This window comes from Gossypium arboreum, chromosome 9 (genome assembly GCF_025698485.1).
Source record: "Gossypium arboreum isolate Shixiya-1 chromosome 9, ASM2569848v2, whole genome shotgun sequence".
Taxonomy (NCBI): Eukaryota; Viridiplantae; Streptophyta; class Magnoliopsida; order Malvales; family Malvaceae; genus Gossypium; species Gossypium arboreum.
The window spans coordinates 66,998,353-67,016,932 of NC_069078.1; the positions used below are offsets into that span (position 1 = coordinate 66,998,353).

An 18,580-nucleotide genomic window follows, 5' to 3' on the forward strand; every position below is an offset into this window, starting at 1 on the left:
CTAATCATATTGCCCTTTGAATGGACCTTCGAAGCTTAATATAAACATTGGAATCGGGTCGGGACTAAATCAGGAACTCAAAGAATTTTTCATGAAATTTTTAAAATTTTTCCTAAATGTAGGGCACACACGCCTGTGTGGTCAAGGGACACGCCCGTGCTGCAGGTCGTGTTTGACCCCGTGTAACTCTCTGACTTGTGCCACACGACTAACCACACACACGTGTGCTAGTTCGTGTGGTTAATTTAATTTTTTTCCAAAATTAAATGCAGGTTTCACACGGCAAAGACACACGCCTGTGTTCTGGGCCGTGTAGCATACACAGTTGAGACATACGCCTGTGTCGCTGCCCATGTGCTTAATTCTGAGCATTCTGTTTCTCAAATTTAATATGCAGGAGACACACGGCCAAACCATATACCCATGTGCTAGGTCGTGTGTCACACACGGTTCAGACACACGCCCGTGCGTCTACCCGTGTGGACAAAATAAAGCCATTTCCTAGCTTTATTTCTCACCCAAATTTGCCAATAACTTACACCAAAACTTACAAGTATATACCAGCCAATTCAAGCATTAAATCCAAGCCAATTCTAACATCTAATATGATATTTTATCATATGCATTCATGTTTATATTCTTACCCTTGTTTAACTTATATGTTAAGCATAACTTGATCAACCATACGTAATAAACTTAACACATAGGTATTTGTCATAATATAACCTTATAAATATACCAAAACAAATCATTACTAGCCATTCCAATGGCTAGTTTACAAACCACATTTATATGCCAACAATGGCCAAGTCACCTATACATGCCATTATACCAAAATAAGTTTTTTATTTATACCAAAACAAGTTAGTGGATGCTCTAACCGATCTCCAACCTTCGTGAGCTTCCGAGCACTATAAAACAGAGAAAATAAGACCTAGTAAGCATTTAATGCTTAGTAAGTTCGTATAACAGGAGTTAAAACTAACCAATTACATTTATTAATGTTAAGCATTATGCTTTTCATCAATTTGACAAGTTTACCTAAACACATATACTCAATCAAGCAAGTTAGTCATGTAATACATTTGTACATCAAATAAGTATAGATGAGCTCATCATAAAACCTTTCATCAAATAATTCAAAAGCATTCAAGGCATATTTCTATTTATCTCATCATTTTTCTCATGTCGAGAGTTTTATCTGTTAAATTATTGAAATATCGATGGATACTCAAACAGTGCACTCAAGGTGTACAAATCTGTAATTCATCAATTCATAATCAGGGGTACCCAGTAGGGCACTTATTCAGGAAGCACATTCTCGAGCCACATATCAGGATGCTCAATGAGCCTTGTAATCATGTAACAGGACACTTATCCGGGCTAATCAGTAAACTCATAAGAGTTTTATTCAGGGAGCTCGTAAAGCTTATCAGATATCTCTGAAGAGATAATATTAGAGAGCATCGGATAAGGTAACAGGAAGTTCAAGAGAGCCACTTAAAGAAGCCCGTAAAAGCCTATATCAGGACGCTCACGTAGAGCTGCATTTGTGTCCGCATTAAATGCTGGATCACAACTGATCAAATCATGTAACAAGATGCTCACACAGAGCTACGGTAATGTGCAACACATACAAAATCACTACCGATCAGGATGCTCACAGGAACTATATAACAGGATGTTCGAGAGGGCTCAACAGAATTGCTCGTCTGAGCTATAATCTGTCTGCAACATATGCAGGACCATATTCATTTCGGGAAATCACATATTCATTGAATTTCATTATTGTAATACCCCAAAAATTTTTACAGTAAGATATTATCCTTAATATAATAAAATAAGGAAATAAAGTGACAAAAAGGGAAATTCTGAGTAATGTCAAAATTGAGAAGTATATTATGATATATTAATTCAAGAAAGGACTAAATTGTAAAAGTGAGAAAAGTTTTGTTTCACAAGAGTAAATACTCAAAATTTGAAGGGTTAAAGTGTAAATATGAAAAAGTTAAAAGACCAATATTGTAAATATTTTAAGAGTGGAATGATCTAGAAACTAAGGAAAATGGATGAATTAGGACCAAATTGAATAGGTGAAGAACTATGAAGGAGTAAATTACAATTTTATCAAATTAAATGATGACTCAATGATGGAATTTTAAAAGATAATAAAGGGCAAAATGGTTAATTGGAAGAGAGAGAAATCTAGAAAGCAATGATGATGTTGGAGATATTTTAGATTAAATAAATAAATAAATATTAGTTTATTAATATTTTAATTTAATTTTTAAATAATATTTTATTATTTTTTATTATTTTATTTAGTATATATAAGGAAAGAAAGATGAAGAATCATCATCTTTTTCCCATACACCCAACGTATGAAGAGAAAAGGAAGAAAGAAACTTTCTTTTCTTTACAATTTGGTCATTCTACAAAAAATTCACCATTTTCACCCAAAAATCAAAAGAATTTCCATAGCTACCAAGAGAGAAAAATGTTAAGGAGGCTATGGGAAGTTAAAATATCAAGTTGGATTCAAGAAATGAAAGCTGGAGGAGAGAGAAAATCAAGATGAAGATTGAAATCAATAGAACAAGGTAAGAACATAATGATTTCAATATATTTTTAAGTTTGATATTATTGAAAAAGCATGGGATTGATGTTAATATACAGTTTCCTTACATATGATCCTATGTTCTTGATATGTTAGTGAAGAGAAAATAAGAGAAAGTGATGAAAAATAGTGTAGAGAAAGAAAATTAGGGTGTTATAAACATGGTAATTAATATCTTACACTAAAACAGTTTTGGACAGCAGTAGTAGGCTAACTTTGAAAAATCACCATAAATTTTGGGAATCGAATTTGAGGATGAAAAAAATTTGGAATTAATCTTATTGAGTCTAGTTTCTTATAAAAGAAAAGGTGTAAGAAATGGAATTTTTAATTATGAGAAATAATAAATTTTGTGAGACAAGGTCAGAGTGAATTCAGGTTACCCTATTCTAAGTTTGGAAAATCATAAAAAATTGGAGAAAAATAATTATTGAATTTAATTTATATAATTAGAATTCTGAATGAGTCTATTTTCAATAGAAATAAACGGAAATATCATTCGAATCCTGTACAAGGAGATAATTAATTTTTAGTGAAGAAGAGTCGAAACTGTCAGACAGCAGAACAGGGGTGACTTTAAAGAATAAACTGTACTTATTGGATTAATAAAAAATTATGAAAATTTTATGGAAATAATATGTATGAGTATAGTTTCATGGAAAATTAGTAGATCTTAATTTCAAGTTCTGTAGCTTAAGATATAAATAATTTAGTGACTATGATGCAAATGGACAATTTTGAATATACACATAAGTAAATAGTAAAATTATTGATAATGTTACCTGTAGCATGTTATATAAATTAAGGATGTGGAATGGAGAGGAGGATGAGGAAAAATATGTATGAATATTCATCTATCATGGCTAATTTGCATATTTTAGGCTCAGGGACTAAATTGAATAAAAGTAAAACTTTATGGGAAATTTTATAAAAATATCAGAAATGACCAAATTGCATGAAATGGATTATTTTATTATTTAAATTACAAAATTGAATGAAATTATTAATTTAGTTCAAGATCGGGGGAAAACATGTTTTAGGGATCAAATTGAAAAGTGTTGAAATTATGAAAAATTCTGATATTTTATAGAATTCATGGACTGTTATCAATATGTATGAGAATAATAACTGGAAATAAGGATTAAATTGTAAGAATTTTATTTTCCTGACCCTAAGGATGAAATCGTCATTAATTAAAAGTTTAGGGGCAAAATGGTAATTTTGCCTAGAGCATTAATTAAATGCGTTAGAATATGAAATGAATGAAAATGATGATCAAATTTATGTATAAAGATCCGGACGTCTCAAATACGAGACTTGATCGTTGAAAAGAAAGGATATCGGATTAATGAAATTATAAATACAAACAAGCAATGAGGTAAGTTTGTGTAACTTGAATTGTATTTTTAAATACTTGAAATATGTGGTTATGTGATGAAAATATGATTTGAATGTTCAATTCATGATAATTGATTAAATATTGATAATACTCGATATAAATTGAAAATAAATCCCGGTTGAATGGAATGGAATTCGATGGATCATTGGAAAAGGAATTGACGGTAAAAAAGATCTAGCCCGGACGGGTGATCCTATCCTGATATAGCCCTCCTAAAGAATACGTGTAAAATGGATTTAGCCCGGACGGGTAATCCAAATTAGGGTCTGAATTTAGCTTGGACTGGTAATTCAGATCCAAGCTCATTAGAGTAATTGTCGTTGCAGGGGATTTAGCCTGGACTGGTAATCTCGCTGTAAAGATGAGGTTCGCGGGAGTGTGCTCTCTGAAATGAAATGTGTAAGACCATGGTTAAAAGATACCATGGCAACATGATATGAAATGTGTAAGACCATGGTTGAAAAATACCATGGCAATGTGGCATGAAAAGAATAAGACCATGGTTGAAAGATACCATGGCAACATGACGGGAAATGAATAAGACCATGGTTGAAAGGTACCATGGCAGCGTGACATGAAATGAATAAGACCATGGTTGAAAGATACCATGGCAACATGACAGAAAATGAGTAAGACCATAGTTGAAAGACACTACGGCATCATGTTAAAGATAAATAAGACCGTGGATGGGAGACGCTATGACATCTATTGAACAATTGATATTTAGGTAATATGTATCAGATGACGAATGACTATATGAAATGGTTGTGTGAAATGTTTACAAGAACTGGTCATATGGAAATATATGTACAAAATAGTTGTATGAAATAATTATGAAGATAGATAAACGAAATAAGCATAAGTACATGGGTATAATTTATATTAAGTTTAATATAAGCTATTATCGGAATAAATATACATAAAATATATGAAAATGATGGAGCATGAAATATTGATATAATGAAATGAATGATATATACTTATGAAGAAACGGTAAGAGAATGATATGTTTTATGACATGTACATATATGATTATCTTTGATATGTTGATACAAGGAAATTATGTAAGTAAAGACAATTATTAAACTCAAGGTTGATATGTCGAGAAAATAGATATATCAATGTTGAATTTATATGAAATATGTGCAAGAATACTAACAATGATGTTGTTTGGCGCTTAGACTAGTGTCAAACTATTGATTGAATGGTAACACATTTAATTATAAGGAGCATTGAAATGGTAAGTACTTAGATGAAAATATAATTTAAGATTTTGCAAAAAATAAAAAAATAAAAAATTCTATGATCCCGATTTAATTCCGGTTGGTTTCTAATGTATGTTTGGGGCTTCGAGGGCCCAATAGAGAGACGGTATGATTACTTTCAAAATATGAATAATAAATGACTCAGAATTATCTGAAAATGTTCAGTAAACTACGATAATGCCTCGTACCCTATTCTGGCAATGGATACGGGTAGGTGGTGTTACAATTATTCAAACGGAACTTAACTCCATTAAAATTAATCATTCAAACATAACTTAATATTTTACGGGCAAGATCAAACATATGATTATTTCATATATTTATAACATTTACACATATAATCACATACCACATTCAATTCAGACATAAAATAAACACAGTTTAGTTACACGAAATTACCTCAATAATAGTTCGTATAAGAAAAGCTACTAATCCTAAACTTTCTCTTTTCCTCGATCTAGCTTCAAATTTGAGTTATTCGAATCTATATAAATGAATTTAATTATCAATTTAATATAATTAATATTCAATTATATTCAATTTACACTCTAGGCAAAATTACCATTTTCCCCCTAAATTTTTCTTAAATTCCAATTTCATCCCTAGGCTTGGAAAATGAAATTCATGCAATTTAATCCTTATTCTAAGCCTAACCGAAATTTTAGTATAAGTTTTACAGCACATGCATTTCAAAAAATTCAGAATTTTTCTTCAATTTTTTATAACTTTATAATTTAGTCCCTAAATCACAATTTCATCAAAATTCACTTTGTAACAATTGTTTATGTATAAAAAACCTTTCGTTTTCTACCATAAATTTCAAAATTCAACATATTCATTCATGAAAAAATTTCTATACTTTGATAACTTTTCCAATTGATCCCCAATCTATATAGATTAGGTTATCTCGATCTCAAAAATATAACAATTACTAAAAACGGGATAAGAATACTTACCCAATTAAACTTGATTAGTTTCCTTTCTTTCTCCTAGGGTTTCCATGCAAATTTTGGGGAAGATGATGAAAATAAAATGATATTTTCTATTATCACATTTTAATTAATTCAATTTCCAATTTAATCGTTGCCCTTTTTCTAAATTTCCATGGATGAATCATCCAAAAATATCTACTAAATTTTATTAATAGTCTAACTACCATATAAGGACCTCAAGTTTTAAATTCCATAGCTAATTGATCCTTCTAGCTACTAGAATTCAACTTTTTCATTTTATGCAATTTAGTCCTTTCCGTAATTAAGCACATAATCAGTAAAATTTTCTTATCAGAATTTTCATATGACATTCCTATCATAATGCATACCATATAAATCTATTAAAATAAATTTTCTTTCTAGCTTGGATTTGTGGTCCCGAAACCACTGTTCCATTTCACTGAAAATGGGCTATTACTGTAACACCCATAACCCTTGTCCGACGCCGGAACAGGGTTACAGAGTATTACCGAACTTATAATCGAACAAATAGACATTTCATGTTCATCTCACAATCAAATCAAAAACCATTTATAATCAATCATAAAGTCCCCTATATGGGTCCTCTAGGCCCAAAATAAAAATTAGAAACAAGTTGGGACTATACCGAAAACTCAGAGAATTTTTCGCGAAATCACAAAATTTCTCCTAAGTGCAGGGGACACACACTTGTGTGGCCAGATTGTATGGCTCACACGGCCAAGTGACACACCCATGTTTCAGGCCGTATGGGCATTCAATGTGAGGCATACGGCCGTGTCTCAGCCCGTGCCTATACCCGTGTAACTCTCTAACTTAGGTCACACAGCCAAGTCACACGCCCGTGTGCTAGGACGTGTGAACAATTGAATTTGCATTAATTAGGTACAGGGGTCACACAGCCAAAACACACGCCCGTGTCTCTGCCTGTGTGGACAAAAATAAGCTATTTTCCAAGCCATATTTCTCACCCAACTTGGTACCAACCTAAACACCTCAATGTGCATTTAAACATGGCATATTTAGACATTCAAAACCAATCAATAACAAGCTTATAACATCTTATAATATCACACACAACCATGATACTAATAGGCACCTTAATTGGCTACTTTAAACATGCCAATTTAAACTTCCAAAATTTATCTAAATGGTCAAACACATAAAGGAGACTTTGTGCCTAAAATTTAACATACATACCATATATCAATTTCAACCATTTGGTACACAAAATACTAATTCACAAACAAGACATTCACTTGGCAACCATACCCCACATATCATAAAGCCATTTACACATGTTTACATAACAAAACATATACCATTTTCAAGCAATATTGAATGGCTAAAAACACAACAAGACATATAAGCTACCATTAGCCAAGATGACCTATAAATGCCATTATAACCAGAATTATAAAACCATAATACCAAAATAGCTGATAAATAGTGTGATGAAATCTCCGCCAATTTCCAACCCGAACGAGCTTCCGATATCTAAATACACAAAGAAATTAACACAAAATAAGCATGTAATGCTTAGTAAGTTTGTAATTCAAAAATAAAGCTTACCACTACAATTTATAATCATAAGCCACTTTAGTCAATCGAACATGTTTTGGCCTAAGTTTAAACAACATTAGCCTCTCAATTTTTAATTTTCACATAAACTAACAAACCATCTCAAAACATCATAACATAAGGACACACTACTTAAATGCATTCACATTTTCAAGCATGTGTCTAAGCTTATTTTGATCGTCTAATAATTCATACCTTTTCATGCTTTCATAGCAAATTCTAATTGAAGCATTTGATGATCTTTCCTTCTTTTCATACTCGTTTAACCAAAATTTAAGTACGTAAAATAAGGCATATCATAACTCAATTTGGCCCAAAAGCCTAACACATATCATCAACCAAGTTAGCCATGCCATGTATTCATATGTCATAAACATATCATATTAAACTCATATAACCTTGTAACAGAACTGTGCCTGTTGACCCACTTAGAATAATACCAGATAAGTGATTATCTCGCACACTATATGCTAACATGTAAATCAATTTACCATTAATAGGTTCCATTTATTAGCTAAACACAAAAACAATCAATATTAGTATGAAATTATAACTTAACCAAATAAGATTTTAGTTCTTTCGATAATTCAAGTAATCTTACCGCAAGATCTATTAACGATGTGGCATTCGGTGCCTAGCGGTAAACTGCAGAGAAGTTTACGCCCAGCGCAAGTCGAATTAACCAATGATATTGAATGTGAGCCCAGCTCTAGTTGGATAAACCAACGATATTTTCACCCAATGCTAGTTAGATATACCGACGATAATAATTGTGAGCCCAGCTCTAGTTAGATAAACCAACGATTTTTGCACCCAGTGTTAGTCGAATATACTGACGATAAAAATTGTGAGCCCAGCTCTAGTTTGATAAACTAACAATAATTGCGCGCAGCGCTAGTTGGATAAACCGACGGTTGTGTGCCCAGCACTAGTCAGATAAGTTGACAAAGATTACGCCCAGCACTAGTCGAATATATCAACGTTTGTACAATTATATTCCTCATTCATTTTCCTTAACATTAATTCCATAATATGCATACATTTTATATCAAGAGCTAATTTAGCATTAATTAATTTAAATAGTAATTAGAAATAAAATTAAGTTCGAGTCCACGAACTTACCTCAAATTTGCACGGAGATAATAGTTGCTTAATACAATACTTTATCTTTTCCCCGATTTAAATCCGTAAGTTGCTTTTCTTGATCTATATAATCAAATTTAACTAATTCAAACCTCATTTTATTCAATTCAATCCACAAATCATAATATAAAAAAATTACGATTGTACCCCTAACATTTAACTTCTTTACAAATTAGTCCCTAAGCTCGTAAAAATGAAATTCATGAAATTTCAGTATACCCAAGCCTAGCCAAAACTCATATGTGCTTATAACAGCCCATAAATCCCATAATTTCACATATTTATCACCAACTTTTCATTTTTCACCACTTAACCCCTAATTGACAATTTCATTAAAAATCCTTTAACAGAAGTTGTTTATTTAACAACCAAGATTTATTTTCTTCCATTAAACTTCAAGAAAAACAAAAGTGCTCTCATGGAAAAACTCTATACTTTCAATCATATTGCAAATTAGTCCCCTATTTAGCTAGATTAAGATACCACGATCCCAAAAATATAAAAATCATCAAAAATGGCCTTAAAAATCACTTACATGCTAGAGGATTATGTTGCTGAAATTTTGAGCTCTCCCATGGCTGTTTCTTGGTGAAAAATCAATAGAAGATGAAGAAAGATTAAGCTTTTCTTTTTCTTTTCTTTTTTTTCTTTTATTATTTTATCTATTACCAACCTAATACCAACCTACCATTGACTATTTCATTATTTTACTCCATGTACATCCACTAACTAAATTAGTGGTCTAATTACTCAACAAGGACTTCTACTTTAAATTTCTATAGCTATTTTACACCTTTAGCTAATAGAACACAACTTTCGCACTTTACGCGATTTAATTCTTTTTATCAGATTGAACATGTAAACAGTAAAATTTCTTAATGAAATTTTTATACGACAATACTATCATGATGTAAATCACAAAATAATATTAAAATAAATTATTCGACCTTGAATTTGTGGTCTCGACACCACTGTTTCGATTTTACAGAAAACGGGATGTTACAGTTACAATAAATCCTTACCAAAACCATTCAACCCTAGCATATGCATACCATTCATTCACTAAGTTCATTTCAAAACATGTCACCTTATCACCATATAAGACTTAAAACATACATACCTAATAATCTACAAAGATTACCAAATACAAGGACCATTACCAACTTATAACTATATACATATTCAATAGACATTCAAAATGCCAAATTAGTCCAAGACATAACATATAACTTTCCTAGGTACATGTCATGACCAAACCAAAATAATCACCAATTCTTGAGTCTGAGATTACCGTTGGATGCTGAGTCGACGGTCGAATCAAAAAGTTACCTAACCTGCGCACGAGAACAAAATCATACGCTAAGTATAACTTAGTGGAATTTCTATATCCAAACTTTAAATCATAATATAAATTATGTAATGCATGAATCAACAAATGAAAGTTCAAATGAAAATTAATATGACCATCTGCATATCAAAATATATAACTTGTTTATACAATCAAAATTTACATTTCCGAATCTATAATCCAAAATCCACTATTTAACCTTATTTCAATTTAAAATAATCAATTTATCAATTCACAACATAATTTCATCATCCAATCATCCATTCATATATGTGACAAAATAATTCATCACAATTTGAATTCAATTGCATAATTACAACAATATATCATATTTTTAAAACTATTCAATTTAATCCTTAACACAAACAACAAATTCAAATCAATTCAATTCAATTTAGCTCATTCTATCATTTCCAACTTACTTTATGTTATTACCATGCAACGCAGTTCGTAAATGCACCAATTGAAAATGTTCGAGTTATAGAAATACAAACCGTAAACTCTAAGTTATTTAACTTTTCCTTTCTGTTTTGAGGAATCTGGGGTAACGTTAGCTATAGATTAACATAAATACACCAAATCATCAATACATAATCATTTTCATATTCAATATATAATATATGTAAATTTTGCATTTTATTCAATTTAGTCTCAAAAATCGAGACTAACTTAACTTTCAATTTTAGCCACAAATTTTGATGTCAATTTCTCTCTAAGCCTAATTAAACTTCGTATTTTTCAATTATACCATAAATTTAAAAATTTATGCAATTTTGTCCCTATTGAACAAAAATTATTAATTGACTTTATAATTTAGTTCTTTTCAATATTAAACTTAAAATGTATCAAACTAAGCATGAAAAATTCAACTATCTAGCAATGGTGACATCCAAAAACATTAACAATATTGAAAAATAAAACATGGGTTAGCTAGCTTGAGCTCCTGAAATTTCAAAAACATAAAAATTCTGAAAACATAAAAATTATAAGAAAATGACTAAAGACTTATTTGAATTTCGAGGTTAAAGCTTCCAAACCCTAAGTGTCATTTAGCTTTTCTTCTTTCTTAATATTTCAAGTTGGGAGGTAGAATATAATATGTTTCTTTCTTCATCCACTAACTTAAAAAAAACATATATTATGCATTTTCTTTTTATTTGAAGTTCTAATAAAATAATTTTTTATTAAAACAAAAAAATCCTAGTTACAATTGTCGACTATACTTAATGTAGTGGTTTAATTACTTCTTAAATCATTTAGTCATGTTTAAATTAAAGATTCATTAAGAATTGAACTTTTGACATTTTTACGATTTAGTTCCTGTACCTTAATTAATCTCTAATTTGCCAAAATTACTTGACCGAAATTCAATTCAATTATAATATAAATCTGTAAATATTTAATATTTTAAAATATTTACGATTCTGATTTACGGAATTGGGGTTCTAAAACCACACTTTTCGACACCACTGATCTTCGGGTCGTTATAGGTCACGAGCTTTGATTCACGGTTCATGACATTCTCCTCCCACCCATCTTGCGATGCTCTCATCGCATCCTCGGAATGACACTAGTTTGACTCATCTCGGAGCTACCTCAATGCCTTCGTTCATTCCCAATTAGTCTCTCTATCGAGTAGTTTCACCCATTGGAATATTTGCCTTGACTTATGTCTCCGTCGTTGCCTAACTCGAATTGTATTTCTCTTTTGTACATCTCAATTGTAAGAGGCTATTGCTCTTACTTGCCATATAGCGACTCACCTCGATTGAGATCCCATTGATCCTCACAAATAGGCTTTAGCACATCTACATTGAACATTGGTTAACCTTGAAGTTTTCTGATTTGGGGACATTCATCTGATGGTTTGGTGTCACCCCCAACACCTCTTTACCCACGAAAACTCTACAAATAACGAGCTCTTCATTGAACTTCTCAATTTGTTCATCCAAAGCACTCATTGTGGCTTCAAACTCATCCTTTTAAAGCCATCACCATGGCTTCAAGAGCATCATTCTTCTTTATTAGCTTACCCACAACGGTATTGATGAGTGCTTGTAACACATCTTCATTAGAATTAAGAGCCTCCGCTACTTATCCTTTGAGTTGTTCTTCCACTAAGACCAGCTCTGTGATGCATCCCTCAACTACCTTGAATGTTTCCTTCATACCACCACAAATTCTTTGAGATTGGTCACTTCACCTTCCAAAGTCGACAACATAGTTCTCAGTCTGCTTGCTTTCTTATCCCCCTACGACTCTCCCTTGACTCAATATGTTCATCTACTTCTTTTTTCATTTCACTCGGCACCTTCAAATCTTAACTCCAATACCAACTGCCATAAGGCTAAAACTTTAATCTAGCAAACTATGTGACCTTAAGCGATTTTTTTACTTCAAATCCGCCTAAGTCAGCATAACTCTCGAAAAGTAAGAATTCACACCAAAAAGAAATCTTTAAGGCACCAAATTTAATGGAAACAAAGAAAAAACCATAAGAAAGCAACACACACAATGTGTTTGAGCATATACAAGCAATACACACAATGTGTTTGAGCATATGCAAGCAATACACACAATGTGTTTGAGCATATGCTCTCAAAAAGTATTTGATTACTCAATAATGGAATGATTATAAATGGGGGAAGGCCTCTATTTATAGTTGAGTTCTCCCAAATCCAACAGTGCAATTTAAATTACATTAACGGTGGAGATTAAACTTTCTACAAGTTTGAGAATTCTACAGGATTGAAACGCTTTACAAGATCCTTTAAGTTTACAGATATTACTATGGTAATTCTAGTTTTATTGAAATGTTTAACTGGACCACCAAGACTTCAAGTAGATGGCTTTCTCTATTTGTTCCATGAATCAGACCAATCAAGTAGTTAAATGAGCTTCATTTGATCAATTGACCTCTATGGGCGATTCTGTGCACAATGGTCACGAGCTTTGATTCGTGGCCCTTAACACTTACACAGGGTTCTTTTAATTTTTAAATAAAAATTTAATTAATTAATGTAAAACTTAATTCTAAATGGAATTTTATTAAGGGTTCGTTTGTTTACATGTAAAAGGTTTACAGAAAATGTTTTCTGCATTTTCCTGTGTTTGTTTCACAGAAAATAGTTAGATTAATAGAAAATGACTTACAGGTCAAGGTAAAATAAGTCATTTTTCCTGCAAAATGACTTACCCTTTTGAAGAGCATAAGTCATTTTTGAAAAAGAGCTCATCTATAGATAATTTTATTTTTATAAAATTAACTTAAATCAAGCTTAATATTATTATATTGATAATAAATTTTTTATTTTTAAAATATTTAAAATATTATATTTTTCAATATTATTAAACATACATATTTAATTATTTATATTTAGTCATATAATAAATTATTAATATAATTTATTATTTGTAAATTATTTAATATTTCAATTTTATTTTAATAATAAATTTTAAAAATAATAATTTTAAATAATATTATTCACATATTATTGAAAATATTCAATATTAATATTTTAATAATAAATATTTATTACAATTATAAATATATTAATAATAAATGTTTTGTAGTATAAATGTTTAAATATGTCATAAGTCTATGTACACTTCACTAATTTGTAATTTAGTCTTTATACATTTATTTTCAAGAATTTAGTCCCTTTACTTTTCAAATTTGAAAATCAAGTCTAATTGTTGACAACGTTAATTTTTTGTCAATTTTATTGATGTCACATTTTAAAATAAAAATACTCACTTAGTAGTCATGTAAATGAAAAATGACGTTATAATGAATCTGAATTTAACATAATATTTTTAATATATGTAAAAACAATGTAAAAATAAAATTATAGATAAAAATAAATTCAATTAAACAATGAAAAATAAGAAAATATTAAATGTATGTTTGTTTAATTAAAACAACTTTTATGAAATATTTTAAGAAATCTACCAAATAATGAAAATATTTTACATGATTCATCCAAACCCAAAAAATATTAACTTTTCCAGAAAAGTAAATCATTTTCCAAAATCATTTTCTAAAAGTAATTTTCAGTGAAACAAACGGAGCCTAAATAAATTTGATTTGATTTAATTTTTATTTTCTATATGTAATAAATTTCTATTTTATTTTATTAATTATGTAAATTGAATTTATGATAAATATTAAGGTATAAACTTCAAATTAACCTATGAGTTAATGCACAGATCAATTATCTTAGATGACTCACTTAAAAAATCATTTAAATAAAACGTTTAAAATGGAAATTCAAGAAATTAATATTTTTCTCACATCTTAAATATTCAACCCGCAAGTTCATCATTTAACCAAAAAAAAAAAAGAGTTTGGATCTCAAATCAACATATGAGTGAATTTGTGGATCAACATTTTTAATATACCATTTAAATTTAATAAAATTAATTCTTTTTATAAACAACTTATTTAATTAATAAATAGAACATATAACATAAAAAAATCAAAATGTAATATAAAAATAGCATGAATAAGACGCCAACACATGAATGTATCAATATATTTATTAAAAATAAATATTAAAAAAAGTCACATACCAATTTTTTAAAACTATCTATAAAATTAAAAATATATTAACAATATACTAAATACTGACCCGATGGATACAATAAAATAAAGAAAAATACACCTGTCTTGTTTCAAGGTAGCACATCTATTGAGTACTAAACATATCGTTTTCTTTTTCTTTTTCTTTTTTATATTTTATACTAAATCAACATGTGAGTTAACGTGTTGCCCAATAATAATAATAATAATAATAATAATAATAATAATAATAATACATTATTTTAAAATACATTAAAAATTAATTAACCAATATATTTTCTCTAAATTTAATAATTATGTGGATTTTGATAATTAAACAATATATAGATGCCCGTGTGCATCTACTAACACCCAAAATGTATAAACCACACGGTCGTGCCATATGCTTATACATGTCACACAACCGTATGTTAAACTGTGTCTACCTATAGAAACCTTCCACTACAAGCTTTTAAAACCCAATTCACTTATGCCATAAGCAGCACATTATACCAATTCTCACCCAATTCAAAAGTATCAATATCATGTCAAAAATATCATTATAACAATTAATCTAAGTGCCTAACCAATATGCCAAATTTGGCACTTTAATCCAACAATTTCAAGTTCAAACATAACATCTTATTCAAACCAATCCAATATGCCTTCTAAGGCACCACAGTTCCATTTACATGACATACAACATTTAACCATTTATAACAACCTATAATGATTCACTATTAGCCATAAAAACATGCACAAATCCTTACCAAAACCATTCAACCCGAGCATATGCATGCCATTCATTTCAAAACATGTTACCTTATCACCATATAAGACTTATAACATACATACCTAATAAACCAAAAAGATTACCAAATTCAATGATCATTACAAACTTATAACTATATACATATTCACAAGACATTCAAAATGCCAAATTATATATACATATTCACAAGACATTCAAAATGCCAAATTAGTCCAAGACATAACATATAGAACCACTTAACTTTCCTAGGTACATGTCATGACCAAACCAAAATAATCACCAACTTTTGAGTTTGGGATCGTCGTTGGATGCTAAGTCGACGATAGAATCAAAAAGTACCTAACCTGCGCACGAGAACAAAATCGTATGTTGAGTATAACTTAGTGAAATTTCTATATCTGAACTTTACATCATAATATAAATTATGTAATGCATAAATCAACAAATTCTAATGAAAATGAAAATTAATATGACTATCTGCATACCAAAATATATAACTTGTTTATACAATCAAATTTTATATTTTGAATTTATAATCCAAAATCCACTATTTAACCTTATTTCAATTTAAAATAATCAATTTCTCAATTCACAACATAATTTCATCATCCAATCATATGTTCACATATGTGACGACATAAATCATCATAATTTTAATTCAATTGCATAATTATAACAATAAATCATATTTTCAAAACTATTCAATTTAGTCATTGACACAAGCAACTAATTCAAATCGATTCAATTCAACCTGTTCTATCATTTCTAGCTTACCTTATGTTATTACCATGCAACGAAGTTCGTAAATGCAACAATTGAAGATGTTCAAGTTATAAAAATACAAATTGTAAACTCTGAGCTATTTGTTGATGACTTTACTTTTTCCTTTTTGTTTTGAGGAATTCGGGTCGATTTTAGCTACGGATTAACATAAATACACCAAATCATCAATACATAATAATTTTCACATCCAATTTCTAATTTATATAACTTTTTTATTTCATTCAATTTAGTCCAAAAAAATCGAGATTAACTTAACTTCCAATTTTAGCCACAAATTTTCATGTTGATTTCTCTCTAAGCCCAATTGAACTTCTTATTTCTTTGTTATACCAAAAATTTTAAAATTTATACAATTTAGTCCCTATTAAACAAAAATCATCAATTAACTTTACAATTTAGTCTTTTTTCAATACTAAACTTAAAACCTATCAAATTAAGCCTTAAAATTTCAACTATCTAAAAATGGAAACATCCACAAACTTTAAAAATATCGAAAAATAAGGCATAGTTCAACTAGCTTGAGCTCTCAGGATTTCGAAAACATAATTTTTTGTTAAAAAAAGAAAGACGAAATATTTACTTGAATTTTGATTTTAAAGCTTCCAAATCCTAAGTGTTGTTTAACTTCTCGTCTTTCTTAATATTTGGTTGGGAGGAGGAAGTAATATGTTTCTTTCTTCTTCCACTAACTTAAAAAATAACATATAATATGCATTTTATTTTTATTTTAAGTTTTAACAAAACAACTATTTTTTTATTAAAACAAAATAATTAATCCTTGTTACAACCGTCCATTATACTTAAGGTAGTGGTTTAGTTGTTTCTTAAATCTCTTAGTCATGTTTAAATTAAAGATTCTCTAAAATTTAATTTTGAAACTTTTACTATTTAGTCTCTATACTTTAATTAATGTATAATTTTCCAAAAGTACTTGACTGAAATTCAATTCAATTCTAATATAACTCAGTAAATATTTAATAAAAATATTTACAATTTCGATTTACATAATTGAGGTTCTGAAACCACACTTTTTGACACCATTGACCTTCGAGTCGTTTTAGGTCACGGGCTTTGATTTGCAACTCGTGACATTCTCCCCACCCATCTCACAATGCCTTTGTCGCGTCCTCGAAATGACACTAGTTTAACTCATCTCGAAATTGCCTCAATGCCTTGGCCGACTCCCAACTAGTCACCTTATCGGGTAGTTCCACCTTCAGAATATTTGCCTTGACTTATGTCTCTGTTGTCGTCTAACTTGAATTGTATTTCTCTCCTGTGCATCTCGATTGTGAAAGGCTATCGCTCTTACTTGCCCTATTGTGACTCACCTCGATTGAGATCTCATTGATCCTCACAAATAGGCTTTGGCATACCCATATTGAACATTAGTTAACCTTGAGTATTGTCGCTAATTCTAGTTTGTGAGCTCTTCGACTTACCTGCTTCAGAACTTTGAAACAGACCATCTGTCTTTCCTAAGTCAATGGTAAGTTTAATGCAAAACACTAGGAAAGTGTTTAAAATGCACCTTACTTATAAGGCCAGCTCTATGATGCATCCCTCAACTACCTTAAACATTTCCTTAATACTACCTACTGATTCCTCAAGATTGGTCACATGACTTTCCAAAGCCGACAACATAATTTTTGGTTTGCTTGTTTTCATGGCCCCCTACGGCTCTCCCTTGACTCAACATGCTCATCTACTTCTTTTGTCATTTCACGCGGCACCTTCAAACCTTAGCTTTAATACCAACTGTTATGGGACTAAAACTTTAGTCTAGCAAATCGTGCGACCTTAAGTGATTTATTTGCTTCTAATCCACCTAAGTTAGCTTAACTCTCAAAAAGTGAGAATTCACAAAAAAAAAAATCTCTGAGACACTAAATTTAACGGAAGCAAACTCAAAGACAAAGAAGTAACAAATGAACAAAAAACCATAAGAAAGTAATGCACAAAAGGTGTTTGAATATATACTCTCAAAAGTATTTTATTACTTAATAATGGAATGATTATAAATGGGGGTTGACTTCTATTTATAATTGAGTTCTCCCAAATTCGACGGTGCATTTTAAATTACATTGATGGTGGAGATTAAACCTATCTAAAAGTTTGAGAATCCTAAAGGATTTAAACA

The 18,580-nt window shown here is 30.0% G+C and overlaps 1 long non-coding RNA gene across 1 annotated transcript; it reads right to left on the bottom strand.

Moving 5' to 3' along the window:
• Positions 1–7,570: 7,570 nt before the first annotated feature.
• Positions 7,571–9,602, bottom strand: LOC128280706 (uncharacterized). The gene is made up of 3 exons (XR_008270825.1): positions 9,512–9,602; positions 8,956–9,039; positions 7,571–7,749 (listed from the first exon to the last, which is right to left on the bottom strand). It is a non-coding gene; the product is annotated as an uncharacterized LOC128280706 (long non-coding RNA).
• Between the last annotated feature and the right edge of the window lie 8,978 nt (positions 9,603–18,580).